The sequence below is a fragment of the Leiobunum rupestre genome, chromosome 3 (assembly GCF_980474605.1).
Source record: "Leiobunum rupestre chromosome 3, qqLeiRupe1.1.hap1, whole genome shotgun sequence".
Taxonomy (NCBI): domain Eukaryota; kingdom Metazoa; phylum Arthropoda; class Arachnida; order Opiliones; family Sclerosomatidae; genus Leiobunum; species Leiobunum rupestre.
The window spans coordinates 54,201,489-54,218,073 of NC_143386.1; the positions used below are offsets into that span (position 1 = coordinate 54,201,489).

General features: G+C 37.9%; 1 long non-coding RNA gene and 2 other non-coding genes across 3 annotated transcripts; all 3 read left to right on the forward strand.

The window, feature by feature from the left end:
• Positions 1 to 5,863: 5,863 nt before the first annotated feature.
• On the forward strand, positions 5,864 to 6,455 carry LOC149952628 (uncharacterized). The gene is made up of 3 exons (XR_016479925.1): positions 5,864 to 5,925; positions 6,250 to 6,345; positions 6,404 to 6,455. It is a non-coding gene; the product is annotated as an uncharacterized LOC149952628 (long non-coding RNA).
• An 8,269-nt stretch (positions 6,456 to 14,724) lies between these two features.
• Positions 14,725 to 14,797, forward strand: TRNAT-UGU (transfer RNA threonine (anticodon UGU)). The gene has a single exon. It is a non-coding gene; the product is annotated as a tRNA-Thr (tRNA).
• Positions 14,798 to 14,862: 65 nt separating this feature from the next.
• Positions 14,863 to 14,935, forward strand: TRNAT-UGU (transfer RNA threonine (anticodon UGU)). Its single transcript has one exon. It is a non-coding gene; the product is annotated as a tRNA-Thr (tRNA).
• Positions 14,936 to 16,585: the final 1,650 nt, after the last annotated feature.

The following is a 16,585-nucleotide window of genomic DNA, read 5'->3' on the forward strand; positions in this document are numbered from 1 at the left end:
GTAAGCGACAAAAATACAAATACCCTCTGTAGATATTTCTTTCATTAAAATTGGCTTCGTATTATTTTTAACTGCTAAACTTGTACCGTAAATAGGGTTAAAGTCAATTGTGCATTGTTTTAGTACGTCTAACTCACTGTTGTAACTACTTAATTTATAATATTCTGAATAAATTAATCTCGGTTGTTTCGTCTCAATTATTTTAATTCAAATTAAAATTTTATACCGGGCGGGATTGAACCGGGATTACGTTATTAGTAAATAACTCTGAATTGGGGAGATATAACTTAGAGGGTCATCTCGAGAAATTATTACCACTAGGGACAATGCTTCCGAGGAGAGGTATATTTTGGCTTGCCAACTTGTTTAAAATTAATAATAAACAACGATTAAAAACAATAATGAACAAGTTGGCAAGCCAAAATATACCTCTCCTCGGAAGAATTGTCCCTAGTGGTATTAATTTCTCGAGATAACCCTTAAGGATATATCTCAGCAATTTAGAGTTATTTGTTACAAATGTTATCCCAGTTCTATCCGGCCCGGTATAAAATTTAATTATAATTAGAATAATTGAGACGAAACGACCAATTTTAATTTATTCAGAATATCATAAGTTAAGTAGTTACAACAGTGAGTTAGACGTACTATAACAATGCACAATTGAATTACACCCTTTTTACAGTACAAGTTTGTCAGTTGAATATAATACAAAGCAAATTTTAATGAAAGAAATAGCTACAGAGGGTATTATAACGACCGTTCGCTTTTTGGTTTATAATTTTAACGGAATCGGGCCGATTTTAATTAAACGATAGTTTATCGAAATTTTGTTAAAAGAATATTCCCTAAGGCCGCGCGATAAATTTACGAGAATAATTTCCCGTCGCCGTTATATCGCAAATTTAGTTGATTCGGGATTGCCAGAACTTTAATGTTGTGGGCGAGTGATTAGAAATAAAATGGCAACCAGAATTATGCAAAATTATAAATGTTTATTTTTATTCAGAACAGTCTATGTAACGTTCTAGATTTAACTTTCATCAATAACCCAACAATATATATCCCTCCTACGTAATTGTGCAGAACTGGTACTCAAGTGTCCAAGACTAGATTTGTCTTAGTTTATTGAAAAATAAACCAAAACACACTTACACTTACACTTAAGTAAATATCATAATACGGTAAATACGGTGATTGTATAACCATAATGCTTTCATTCCCTAATCTCAAAATCTCCCCACCCTTTTACGTCTATTAAACCCTTATCTAAATTCAAATATCCCATTTATTTTATATACACCTAGGTTACGTCATATTAATGAAAGGATATCAACTATAAACAACCAATTAACCTTTTTACATAAATGCAAAGCTCATAGAATTATACCAACGGGCTTGAGATGTCATAGAGACTTATTTATAAATAGTGGGTATCCAAAATATTTAATAGACACAATTTTCGAATAAGGAAGCTGTGTATATAAAAAAAAATGGGACATTTGAATTTAGATAAGGGTGTAATAGACGTAAAAGGGTGGGGAGATTTTGAGATTAGGGAATGAAAGCATTATGGTCTAAAGGGGTTCGTTGGTTGTATTTATTACTTAATATTGTTTTTCATTGTTGTTTTTTAATCGTTGTTTATTATTAATTTAAAAAAAATGTAAATCTTAACTGGAATGTTAGGAAATTGAAAATTGTAACTAATCAATTGGCCTTGGGTCGACACCGATGTGTGGATGTCAAAACAAAAAAAGTAACTAATCAATTGTAAGACGTGGCTGAAGAAGGACCTCGGTCCGAAAGCTCCCGAGTGATTTTAAATTAAAATAAACCATGAAGTAGCAGATCTTTTGTTTTTAATAATTATTAATTTAGTCAACCATGGTCAAAAAAGAAAATATTTATAATTTTTGGTTAGGTTAGGATTCAGTGGATCTACAACAATTCAGTTATATCAGTAAATATTACATTTAAGTATAGTTTCCAGGGTAATTTACCGGACCCCAATGTTCGTGGTTTTATATTTCCGCCTAAAAGTCTACATAACGTTCCTTAATTTAAGTCCGATTTTCATGAGAGTTATATTTTTGAATAGCTGTGGTTTCCATATAAATTAAATTTGCAATTACGTTGCTTAATTTTAATACTAAGTGAGGTTTTTTGGACAGCGTATACGGACCCCCACAACTTCCAACATTGTAAATCCGCGTATCTATAGAGTTCTAAACGACAGTTTTCCTGTCGCATTTTTCAACGCCTTTCGCGCCGAGCTTTCAACGTATACCCAGAAGTAACAATAAGTGTGAGACTCAACTTTTTACGCACTTTTTACGCCCTTACGCACGTCGTACGACAGGAAGATGGTAAGTAAGATTTGACCAAAAACCACAAGTTTAGTTTCTTCTAGGCCCATTCCAGCTTGGTTGGTGAGTTAATTAGCCATTTCGCGTCGTACCTGAATTCTTTACGCGCTGAAGCTATATTCGCATTCCATTGAAAGCCTGCCTGAAATAAGAATAACGGTCGCGTAATAAATAAGTGTGGCAGTCGGGTTGAAAAAAAGTTAATTTTAAGTGAGTTAATTAGCCATTTCGCGTCATACCTGAATTCTTTGCGCGCTGAAGCTATATTCGCATTCCATTGAAAGCCTGCCTGAAATAAGAATAACGTATGACCAGGCGCGTAATAAAGAAGTGTAACCCTAAATATTTGTTATGCCCAGGAGTTTAGAATAAGTGTGCCACTAAATATTTTTAGCCGCGTACACACGATTGCTCGCGTATTAGGATGGGCATTGCGGATATTTAACCAGGCTTAATATTAATTTAACCAAGGCTTCCCATGTTATGGCCAAATTTTGACGCGATTCGCGTGCAATTTGAGGTATAACTTTGAAACTGGCAGTAGTTATTAGGATGGGCATTGCGGATATTTTACCATACTTAATTTTAATTTAACGAAGGCTTAGCATGTTTTGGTCTAATTTTAAAGCTATTCGCGTGCGATTTGAGGTATAACTTTGAAACTTAAATAAGTGTAACATTAATTAATAGTTAGGTTAGCAGTGCTATATGCGTAGTTAAATTGTAGGTTAAAATAAAAACTTCGTTATATTTGCATAATAAATAAATAAATGTGACACTTACGCAGAGTACGTGACCTACATATCGAAGCCGTGTATGGCCAGAAGAAACAAATAAGTGTGACACTTACTTATCGAAGCCGTGTATGGCCAGAAGAAACAAATAAGTGTGACACTTACTTATCGAAGCCGTGTATGGCCAGAAGAAACAAATAAGTGTGACACTTACTTATCGAAGCCGTGTATGGCCAGAAGAAACAAATAAGTGTGACACTTACTTATCGAAGCCGTGTATGGCCAGAAGAAACAAATAAGTGTGACACTTACTTATCGAAGCCGTGTATGGCCAGAAGAAACAAATAAAGTGTGGCACTTGCTTATCGAAGCCGTGTATGTCCAGAAGTAACAAATAAGTGTGACACTTGCTTATCGAAGCCGTGTATGTCCAGAAGTAACAAATAAGTGTGACACTTACTTATCGAAGCCGTGTATGTCCAGAAGTAACTAAGTGTGACACTTACTTATCGAAGCCGTGTATGTCCAGAAGTAACAAATAAGTGTGGCACTTACTTATCAAAGCCGTGTATGGCCAGAAGTAACAAATAAGTGTGACACTTACTTATCAAAGCCGTGTATGGCCAGAAGTAACAAATAAGTGTGACACTTACTTAACGGAGCCGTGTATGGCCAGAAGTCACAAATAAGTGTGACACTTATTTAACGGAGCCGTGCATGGCCAACGCTATTCGCGTGCGATTTGAGGTATAACTTTGAAACTGGATGAAGTTATTAGTATGGGCAGTGGGGTGGCGGAGTGGTTAGCACTTTCGCCTCGCAGTAAGAGGAGCCGGGTTCGATCCCAGCTTGTGGCACTGGGTGAAAACTCGGAGCAACTCCTTCTGCGTTGAGTTTGCAAGTTCTACCCCCACTGTTTAAGGGGTTTTCCCCCGAGTTCTTCGCTTTCCCCTTCCATAAAAACTTGTCGAGGTTAACGGTAATAGTTAGTGTAGGGAGCTGTTGGCTCGATCTCGTGGCATGCAGGGCTTGCCACCACCCTCCTACGCATTGTAACCCGGCCACCTGAATTAATGGCTTCAAAAGTCGCTTGATGACTTAGGCCTAGGGTGGTGCCTTGGGTGTTAGCCTAGCTGATTATTATTATTATTATATTTTAGCAGACTTAATTTTAATTTAACCAAGGCTTAGCTTCTTTTGGCCTAATTTTAACGCTATTCGCGTGCGATTTGAGGTACAACTTTGAAACTTGATGTAGTTATTTTGGCCGTTAATTTATCTGTTCCGCCAAGCTCTATACAGGCGCCATCTAACTCGTTCGCGTTTCGCTACTTTATTTCCAAAACCAGGTAACTCGAAAAATAATATTATTTGTCTAAAAATTAATTTAAATTAGCGTGTTCACGTTTCGCTACCTTATTTCCCAAACTAGGTAACTCTAAAAATTCGTTTTCGATAAAATTCCTCTTGGGTTTATGAAGTTAAAGTACAAGATGATCGAAAATTTGTTCAAATATAAATTTAATATTTGAAATATAGTTAATACATCGGCGAGATTGTGTGTACTTAAATGTCCGTGACATCTTGTTTTTCTTCAAATGTCTTCCGTACAAATTTAACTGAATTACAAAAAATGTACAAAATGTTTACCTGGGGGATAGGCAAATCATTCTTGAAACCGTTCGAAAATTCGAGGCGTGTTACGAATTTTCGACCGAAAACTATGGTTGCGCTCACTAACGGTGGCGGGCGTAACTACTCGTCGGGGGTCAAATTTAACGCCGTGTGGAAACTAGAAAGTTAGAAACTGAAGCAGACGCTTGACATAATAAGCCCCTAATCCGGTTCGGCACAGTTGTGTCATCTAGACCCGTTTCGGTAAATTATGACTATAAAAAGTACGTCTGTATGTTGTTGAAATAGTTAACAATTATCTATCTATTCTAATTGGCTGAAGAATGATTATCAAAGAATTAATAAGGAAAAATATTGGTTTTTTTTTTCAGCGAAAGACGCGACCGACGAACAGTTTGAAGATTTCAAAAAGTGCTACATAAAAGCTAATACGTTTTCTTCTCCAAATGTACGTGATTTTAAGTAAAATTGGGGCATTTTCAATCCCATTATTGTTTAGTGTCGTTTAATTAGGCATTTGCAGCTGCAGGTACACATTGAAACTATAAGAAGTGCTGGTTCGTTTGAAGTTCTTAAAATATTATTAAAGTAAAATTTCGTTTAATATAAAATAATGGTATTTATAATTTATTCAGTTTGAAGGTTAAATTAAGTCATAAGTGTATAATTTTACGACATAAGTGTGACACTTCCTATTCTTTATATGCAAACGTTTTACTGTGAGCCATTCACAAGTCAGACTGCATTACGGGTTTCGTCCACTAACTCTCACGTCACACGTAACCTTTGACAGCACCTCGCTAGGGTTCGATTTTAATCGTGTGAACACGTTTGTGACTAGCACTCAGTAAAATATTCCCCAGTGTGACAAACTTATGGAACAATATTATAGACTTATGCTAAAATATATTGACATGAAGTTCGGGTTTGAAAATAAACATTTATGCAAATTGTTATCGTAGGATACGATTATTTTCCCAGACAAGCTTTGAAGAGCTGTAATGTCCTTTTTTGACTGCATTTTATTCAAACAGCTCTAATTATTGACTCCGTTACTATTACAAGTAAACTTTAAAACGTTTCAGCATTATGATGCTTGCAAAAAATTCTTACAACCGCAACTTCAAGAGATAGAAGATCAGGAAACACTTCAATCCATCTGCCAAAACGTCGGTTCCTCGACGCAGGTAATTATACATTTAGTTTAATAGCACATCTACTTATAAATAGTCAAATCATTCAAACCCGAAGGCGCATCAATATTCAATATACAATTAACAAAAGAATAGTAACCTCTATATATATATTCCTTTTCAGCTTCTTCAATTAAGAAAATAAGTAAATAAATATTACTTTATACCATTAAGAATATCTATTATCAGTGCCGTGCTTAGATATCTCGCGGCAAGTGAATTTAGCGGCCCTCCGGTATATACATTCCTATGGCAAAAGCGCCTTTTCCTGTTTTCTAAATCCCAGATTATTAATTTGCTTTTGTACGTGTCATACAGGAGGAAATGATAAGATGCATTCACAACGAAAAAAAGATAGATTATCCTGAGAAAACCAGCGTTGACATTTTTCAAATGACCATCAACGCATTCAAGGTATGTGTAGGATTAACATTGGTTTTTCAGATTTTATTTACATTTTCTTACGATGCAGGCTTGTCCGTTGAAGACCTAAAAACAAAAACTTCGTTTTTCAAGAACATTTGGAGCAGTTGGAATTATTAACAAAACAAAAGTTCTTATAAATCACTGTAATAAAATAAACATTTACCAAACAATTTTTTAAGTTGCGGTCATTTGCCGGAGTTAAGCGTTAATTAACCTCCGGAGAGAACTCAACATGCTATGACGGCACCACCTTGGTTAAGGTGAGTAATCAATTGGGAAGATGGTAATTGCTACGAGAAAAGTGTAGTCGTTGCATTTTGCGAAACCCTGAGCATCTCTTTAAAATTGATTATCAGCAAATCTTAGGGATGTATGTACTTCAGGGATTTTCCCTAGAAAACATATTTTAAAGAAAGAATATAAAATAACGATAACAAGTTAAGAAAAACAATGCGTGGACTAACAAGTTAAGTTCTTTTGTAAAATAATTCAGTAATTTCAAATTTGGAAGCTGAAAAAACCAGCGCTTTTGAACAAAGGAACTTGAGTGTCTTAAATTTACTCGAACAATGAATATTGAATATATTTCCCATTATTTCCCCTTCAAGATATTTTCTAAACGTTTTCCCCGAGTCTAATGTAAATCCATGCTGCTTCATAATTGTTTAATTTTCACATATGTAATGGTGGCAAATATTTAAAGGTAAACCAATATATCTAACAATTAAAACTATGCACTAGAGCCAGCACAATAAAATAATTCTACTTCAAATTACCAATCAATAAAGCGCGTATAAAAATAGCCTAGAAGTACGATTTTACGTGTAGGGAATTATATAAACAATTAAATTAAGTAATTAAAGATAAGTCGGGTGTCAAAACGATATATGGTAACAAATCGAGTTCAACAAAAATAATAACACTAAATTTTAAAAAAAGGTTCTCCATAACGTACCGTCTAGTTTAATCCAATTATCTCCAGGGCTGTCTTAATGATTTTTGGGCCCTGTGTCCCATGAGATTTGGAGTCGCTTTTTGGCATTGGATTTTATAAAAAAAGCTTTAGAAAACAGTTTTTAAAAAATATAATTTTCAATAAAAAGTTTTATTGTACTTCCAAATTGAAACAACTATAGCATGTATTGTATTTTTGAAAAACCAAATTATTAATAATTATTTTAAAAGATTTCTTTTGTGTTTGAAGTTCTGCAAATTCTCTAATGAAGGACGAAGATTCAATTTCTCCGAGGACATCTGATTTAATGCTCTTTATTGACAGACTGATCAATCTAGACTAAAGCATGCATGTAGACAGCTCATTTCTTAAAGCTTCAATTTCGAAAATGATCGCTCTCAACTGCAATTTGTTACCATCATAGATAAAAAGATTCGCAAATCGATTTTAATGTTAGGGAATATGGAATTTAAATTATCGGATTTATTTTTTTATAAATATCTGACATGGATGTTAGTGGAGTTTTTCTGAAATGTAGTATTTGAAGTGCTGACATTCCGAAATTAGTTCTACTTCGACCAGATCGTTATGGTAGTGCAATGAAAGATTTTTACACTGTAGCGGAATCTCTTCCGAATTAATTTCTGGAAATTTCATAAAAAACCAAAACGATCATTAATTTCTTCGTATGCTTTGCCTCGTCTTGTTAATCCCTCTATCAATGAATCTATTATAGGTATGTTTCTACTTTGAACTTTTGACTTCCAACTAGAAATGTGTCGGTATTGCTGTCACTGTAATTAGACTTGGAAGCTTTGGATTTTCCACACTTTTTCGTAGTGGTCGAAATAGCCTCTCAGGGGCCCTATTCTGAAAGCAGTTCTCACGAGATGTCGAAAAACGCTATTCTATAAAATATTTCTCGAAAAATGCTACTCGAATTCGATGGACTTCTCGAAGTCGATCTCGTCGTGTCCGAAGCTTACGAGATCGCTTTCGACAGAGGTTTCAACCAATCATCGAGCTGGTAGTTCTTTTTAACTCCCTCCCCCCACCCTTCTCCCGTGTTGCCAAAAAGCTACCACTAGTCCACTACCCAAACCGTCTTTCTTACTTTCTTAGGGAAAAAAGCAATGTCGCTTGCTATAGCTCGGCTTGAATTGTTCGTGATGAGACAAAAATTCCGCTATTGCCTCTTGCTGGGAAACTGAAACACGACTTTGTCTCTCCGACATTGAAAAAATTAGTTCAGCGATTAATTTATTTCTTTATAGAAGATAATTCTAAGCTAATAAAAGAAATTTCATTAAAAAAACACAACCAATTCTTTACACCAAAACTTTTTACCAAACAATAAATCCTTTGGACTTTAAATATATACTGCAATATTACAATTAAAATAAATATCCTTTCTCTAAACTATAAAACATGTGCGTTTGTAATCAGCTGTTTTTGTGATGGTGTATTCTTATTTGTCGGAAAATAGAGAGTCTATGCGCGATTACAACCGGAAATATGTAGAACCCACGTGGTCTACTCGCTTGTCGAGAGTCGAGATGTATCACTTCGAAGTCGATTTCGATGAAGTATAGAATAGCGTTTATCGAGAAATGACTTCTCGATCGAAGTGATCGCCTTCGAGATCGACTTCGAGTCGACATCGAGAGTGAGATCGAGATAAATTAGAGAATAGCCTCCCTGATCTTGAGTATAAGACTTTAAAGGCCTTATGAGATTTACAACAACAGATAAGTTGATATCTTCTTTCTGTACACTTTTAATGGTTTCATTAAAGCGGGAAAAGATGTCGTTCCAAAATATACTCAAAATTACTGTCTCCAGTTTGTCCATTTTTTTGTTGAGTGATTGAGCATCATGTCTGATATCTTTTGTCTGATTTTCATCTTGAGGCAAATCGACAAGTGCAGCTTGAATCTCTTCACATAGTGCTATACTGGCATCAGCATGGGCTGACCACCGAGTAAATGCTTAACAACTTTGTTATTCTTTAAGATGAAACACACATTCTAGCGATGATTAGACTACGAAAAATATACATACAGCCGTTGTACAAAGTTAAAATGAGAGATAACTTGCACGTTGCACTTGACAGTTTTAACACCCTCCCGGTTCAATGAATGTCCTGCACAGGAAACGTAAACGGCAAACTCATTCAACTCTTTAAGTCTTGCTTGCAGACCAGAATATTGTCCTGCCATATTTGAAGCATTATCGAATGACTGGCCACGGCAATCTGATACTGAAATTTCTTTCTGTTTCAAGAAATTTAATACAAGGTCTGCTAGATACTCAGCACCGTGTCCATAAATAGGTATACACTCCATAAACAGCTCAACTGACACACTCCCTTTGACATACTGAGCTGTAAGACTTAATTGATCAACATGAGATAAATCCGGAGTAGAATCCACAGAGATTGCAAAATACTTTGCTTTGCATAGTTCAGAAATAATTACGGACTGAACTTTCATACCCATTATGTTAGTAAACTCTTCGCTAATATGAGGGAGTTCCTCATCCTACATTGCCATATTTTTTGATGTGCTCTTCAAGGAATTTATCAAACTGACTCAGTAGCTCTAGATTCCCAAATAATTTCCATTGTGCTGTGATCCAATTGTTTGATTATTGCCTCTGAATGCCAGACCTCTTAATTCCAGAAATTTCACAACAGCCACAATTATTTTTAAAACTTCCTGCCAATAAACTAGTTCAATTAAGGTGCATATGTTGCAAAAGTTAAGAATAAATTCGACCAGTTTCTCTTTGTGGATTTCAATAAATCAACATATATTTTTGATATTCCACACCCTTTTCGTGTTCAGAAATACGAGTGGATGAGTGTTTCGAATCATTAAAGCCGGTTGAACTGAAAGACGAAGGCGAGTCTTTTGTGTTAGAAAATAATCGGCAAACCAAACTATAAACTGTTCCTTTCGATGGTGAATACAGTAATCACTCACGGTTAACCGATTCCTCGTTACGAAGGACCCGTTTAAAAGCGGTTGTTGTTAAAATTATCTTTTTCATTTTACCACATGTTTCGTAATAAACACGTAAAGACTTGCTATAGTCACCGTCCTTATTTTGACAGGCTGAAGGCCCTTTGCTAATCCAGTAATATTAGTAATGGGTGCCCAAAGAGCAGGAACCGTTGAAAAACATTTGGCATTGGAAGTCGTGTTTGATACCGTGTGTATTTGATATTTCTGTTGATATATTTTGTTCACATCCAGCGAGATCTGAAGACGCCACCAATTGAGTTGTGTTAAATTCTTCTTCATTTGATCTAAGAGTACTTTGGGAAGCTTGAGAACTCTCACCTTTGTTTTTGGTTACGGTCCCGGATTGCACAGTGTTTCAAAGAGCCCAAATTTTGACAAAATTTAAAAAATGGTCTGTTACAAATAATATGTACATTTTTATAATAAGTAAATAATGGAGAGTGACGCAGCACCAATAGTTTATAGCTGTGACCCCTAGCGGTGAAGTTACTTTCTCTGAAGAAGCACAGAGTTTTCGTTGGTGTCATTCCATAGATCTTAGCGAATTTAGGACGTGGAAAGAAATTCAGTCATATAATAGTTACAACTAGTTTAAGGGTTGGAAAAAGCCATTTTGTAGCATTTTAACACGCGATTTATTCCGAGAGACAATAGTTCTTTTTATAAAATAACCTTGGCCGTCTTGTTGAAATGTTGTCTCCCCGTTTCAGCTGTGGATCCGTTTTCTCTCCCTCTAAAGAGCTTATGAACTCATTCTTAGGCATTGTCTGAACTATTCCAGGGCGACATTTCAACAAATTGTGCAAGCGTAAAGACATTTTATAAAATCAAATATTAGTTCATTTAATAAATTTATTAAGTTTCCCTTTGCAACCTTTGGAGAAAATTGGGTTTTAAAATTTTAAAATTAATAAATTTGGCTAGAAATAATTGTAGCAGAATAGTCCTACCTTTGCGCAAATTAGTGTTACCACTTGCTAAACAAATTTGCACAAATAATTAAATGATAAACAATATTAACCTAATCTAATTTGTACCAGTAATCGCTAGAGTACATTAAAAAGATTTCATTCTCAGATAAATACCGAGGGGTGATAACTCCCAGCAATAGGTGTAAAAATTTGTAGCTCTGACTGTACTTAACTAAAGTGATTACGTTACTGATTATATAATTAGCATTGCCAAAGGCTGTATTCAGTTTCATATGCCTGTAACCGGTGTACAGAATTTTAGGAAGTGGTTAGCCCCTTGATACATACTGAAACTACTTTCTCCAAAGATTAAATTATCAAATGCACTAATTGTAACATTTACTAATAATCGTTTGAAAAATTATAGTTATCCACATGCGTCTCTCGGAATAAATCGCGTGTTAACATGCTCCAAAATGGATTTTTTCAACCTTTAAACTAGTTGTAACTATTGTTTTAAATACCGTATGACTGAATTTCTTTCCAGGTCCTAAATTCGCTAAGATCTATGGAATGACACCAACGAAAACTCTGTGCTTCTTCAGGGAAAGTAACTTCACCGCTAGGGGTCACAGCTATAAACTATTGGTGGTGCGTCACTCTCCATTATTTACTTATTATAAAAATGTACATATTATTTGTAACAGCCAATGTTTTTAATTTTTGTCAAAATTTTGGCTCTTTGAAACACTGTGAGTCGGGATGAAAAACGACTGCGGTAACGTCGAAGCTCATCACACGTAGCGATCAAACGGAGATACTCATCTTCAATTTTTGCCAAAATAACCTTCCAAAATCCATTAGTGAAACCATCAGTTCCCAAACTTTTACCATTGCGAAGCATCAGCACGATTGCCAAAACCTCAGCCCAAGTAATATCCGCATCACACGTGACACTCAAATTATCAGGAAACGATTACGAACGTGCTGAAGAAAATAATCGCGAAGATGGGGATCGACAGCTTTACGTTAGCTCATTTCCGAATAATGATTAAATTAATTTCTTCTTTTGCCTATATTTTTAAGGCGCGATGGACGCGCTCCAAATACGCGCCACTCTTGATTGAACCGGACAACTGCCACACGCAAATTCTCTTGGTCGAAGTCTATGAGGGAATCACCTAATCTCGCAAATTGCGCACGGTCTGTCAGGCCACGAGAAAATTGATCCCGAGCTTCATCCAAAGCGACTCGCAGTGCTGCGAGTTCGAACCTTACTAAAGCGACTCGCAGTGCCGCACGCCTTTCACGCTGCCTGCGAGTTCGAACCTTACTAAAAAACATGGCATGGTCTCTGAGGTGACGTTTCAAATGTTCATACCAAGTAATAATATCTTCATGCCATTCGGACAAAGAGCGACTATACGATATATAATTCTGTCAACGGAGCTCACGAATACTGGGTCTTGTAGAAGTTGCGCGTTGAAAGACCGAGTGCCGGGCTTCTAAATCAAGACGCAACTCAACCGCATCGTGGTCCGAGATGGGGCTAAGAAAATTGTAGTCTATGCGAGAGAGGGTATGCCTCCCTAAAACATAACCCGCTCAAGACTGACGAAAAATCTAAGCGTGCTTCATTCTCCACGTATCAACCGCGACATCTAAATAGTGAGCGGCGTCAGACGAGAGTAACCTCCCCTATAATAGCTGGCCCTAAAAGCCCCTGGAAATCTTGGTATAAAATATGAAAACGAACCTTCCTTCCGCATTCCTCATTCGGCATGTAAACATTGACTAATTCCCCGTGCTCGTCATCCAAGTCACAGGAAACGCCCAAATTGGCTTCTAGTTACGCTGTTTATGGTAACTTGCAGACCAGCGCGAAAACAAATGTCAACTCCACGAAAGTCTGTCCCAGAATCATTGTCAACGAAAATGAGCCCTCTCCATAATATTTTAAACTGTTGGACATGCCAGCCGGACAACAAACAATATCATGTGACTGTAGCCAAGTACACATCTCGTCCATTTTCCGCAAATCGCGGAGCCCTTTCACATTATAAGAGACGTGATTCGGACCTTAATTATTGCTAGACTCCAGCGACGCCCACTGACCAAAACTACCTTCAAAAGCAACCTTCTGGAACGACCTACTGTTAGAAAGCTTTTCCTGATAAGTCCCTTTAAGTAGCGTGCTAAAAACAGATTCCGTCTTTATTACCAGTAGAAATAGGCAAGTGCCGCTTAGGGGTGCCCTTAACAATCTTAGATAAATTAGTTGCCTAGTCAGTCTCCATAGAATAAACATCTTTAGCGCCAAAATCCTAAATCCGAATCAGGACCGCCCTCTGTTGACTTAAGAGGTATTTCGACCTCTTTATCGTGAACGACTTCATTCCTATCAACATTGTCAATATTTGCATTCGGGTGAATGGAAATTTCAAAAAGGGACAATGACGAGCAATATGGCCCTGTTTTTTGCATCGGTTGCGTAGAAAGAACGGACATTTTTTTACAGGTGGTCAGTAGACAGACATCTTTTGCAAATTTTATTCTGGGATGAATGACGGACTTGTTAAAAGGCTTCCCTGCCCGTACAATCAGGGAAACGAATACCGTGTGGCAACGACGATAGTCCTTCAGGCAATATCAACTTCACCGACCTTTGTCCGTAATATTTGTCATTCAGGAAACGCCATTTAATTTCGCTTTTCAGCTCGCATTTAAACACAATCAATTAAGTAGCATCAGTTACAAATTCTGGAATTCCCAAAAACGTTGCAATTACTTCCAGGCTTCCAACCTTTCGAACATGGCAATTTTATTCGCTAACAGACAAGCCATGTTCACTGTTCAGCACACGTTTCAGCGTCTTCAAGGGAAACAAAGGTAACGAAAAGCCCGCCATTCGTAGGGATAATAGATGAATACACGTCAGTTCTGAAACTTGTTGAAACTTCCTCTTCAAGAATACGCAACGTGTTTTCCTTCGTTTCAATAATAAAAATTTAAGGGCTTCGATATTAAATTAGTAAGAATAGCGCGAGGCCCTGCAACGGCCGAAAGACACGAAATAAAATGAAAGAAAACTCAAATATTGTAACGATTTAAATTAGGTCAAAAGCAAAAAAAACTTTATCAAACAAGGCTTAGAAGTCAACGCCAAGCTTGACAAAAACAACAACCTCTCTCCACGAAAACCACCGCAGCTCTCTAAGAAATGCACTTAATCCATTAAGCCACGTTGCCTCGAAAACAACGCACTTCACATTATAATATAAACAAAAAATTAAAAGAAAGTGTTAAAGGTGGAAGCCCTGGCGAGAATCGAGCTCGAGATATCATGCTTGCAAGACAGTTTTTAACTACTAAATCACAGGAGATCGCGAGTTCGATTCTCGCCGTGGCCTACCACCTTTCATATTATCTCTTTAATTTCTTTTTCATATTTTAATAAGAATTGCGTCGGATCCGAGGCCGCGTGGCTTAGTGGTTAAGGCGCCTGTCTTGTAAACAGGAGATCGCGAGTTCGATTCTCGCCGTGGCCTACCACCTTTCATATTATCTCTTTAATTTATTTTTCATATTTTAATAAGAATTGCGTCGGATCCGAGGCCGCGTGGCTTAGTGGTTAAGGCGCCTGTCTTGTAAACAGGAGATCGCGAGTTCAATTCTCGCCGTGGTCTAACATCTTTCTTACTTTCTTTTTAATATTTTTTCATATTATAATAAGAATTACGTTGGTTTCGAGGCTGCGTGGCTTAGTGGTTTAGGCGCCTGTCTTATAAACAGGAAATCCTGAGTAAGAGTCCAGGGAAAGGTGGCTTGACCTATGAATTTTGGAAATTGATTCTTACGCAAATTAAGGTTGAGTTTTTGGTGCTGATATTATTTTGACAGGCAGACAGTTGCTTGCCTTCCAGTGGCCCTAACTGGGTTAGAGTGTGCAATAACTGGTGGCTTTACCGGGGAGTCGGGGTCCGGCTCTTGTAACCCATAAGGGCGGTGGCGCACTGGGAGATGTTAGCTCTGATCAAATGGTTCTATCTCCACCTCCGACTTCGGTCAGGTTTGGGCTGGATACTGAGCTTCGGCTCAGGCTAACGGAGAGGGTCCGTGCAAACTGGCCGCCTTGGCGGATTGGGTAGCCTGCTGTGGGGCAGCGGGCCTTTATATGCGGGCACGGCGGTCCTGTTTCCCAGCCTTTTGGAGTCACACCCTTGCTGGACTTGTCACCTGTCCGGGCTAGGTGGACGCTGGCGTAGGGCACTATGATGATAGGTCTCCGGTGGTATGGTCTCTGTTACTAGGTACACCGGGCTATAAATTCTGACACACTGCTTGCCTTCCAGTATAAAAGAAGGTATGATCGTCCTGCTGCCTAAGAGTGGCGACTTACGGTACGTTTCAAATTGGTGTCCCATTACGCTCCTCAATGCTGATTATAAGATTCTCGCGAAGATCCAGGCGATGCGGCTTTCGGCGGTTTGGCCGACGATAATTTCGGATCGTCAGACCGGCGCGATTAAGGGTCGTGGGGCAATAAGTACCCCTTCACTTTTACTTGACACTATCGATTACCTTCAAGGTGTAGACTCTGGTGGCATCCTGTTGAAGTTGGACTTGTCCAAAGCGTTCGATTGCGTGTCTTGGCCGTATCTCTTTGCTGTCTTGCGGGCTTTTGGATTCGGGCCGACTTTTTGTGGGTGGATTCAAACGTTTCTCATCGGTAGCAGGTCATGTTTAAAGATTAATGGCTATCTAACTGATTTTTTCCAACTCGGTCGCTCGGTTCGTCAGGGTTGTCCGCTTAGCCCCCTTCCGTACGTTCTAACCTCCGAAGCCTTAGTTTTCGCGTTGGCCGGGCATCCATTCGGCTCCTCTTTTGCGCATTCACGTTGACGACAATACGGTAGTCGTTCGCGACCGGCAGTCGCTGGAGGAGGTTGTTGCTGAATATAACCGCTTTTCGGAAGGTTCGGGCGCAGTTTTAAATTTGGCCAAGTGTCGCGGTTTATGGCTTGGCTCAGATCGTTCCAAAGTCCCTGAAGTAATTTCTGGGATAACTATTTCCTCGGATCCGCTAAAAGTTCTTGGCGTGTATGTTGGTTCGTCTCACAATGATACTCTGGAACTTAATTGGTCTTCGCGTTTAGAAAAATTTAAAAAGGTTTTAAGAACTTGGCAAGCGCGGCATTTAACGGTTACCGGCAAAGTAATTTTAGTTAACACTTTGGCTATGTCCATTTGGTGGCATACTCTTCGATCGGTTCCGTTTCCTGACCGTTACGCAAAGTGGCGTTGGCGTTCATCTGGGGTTCTAAGGCCCACAAGGT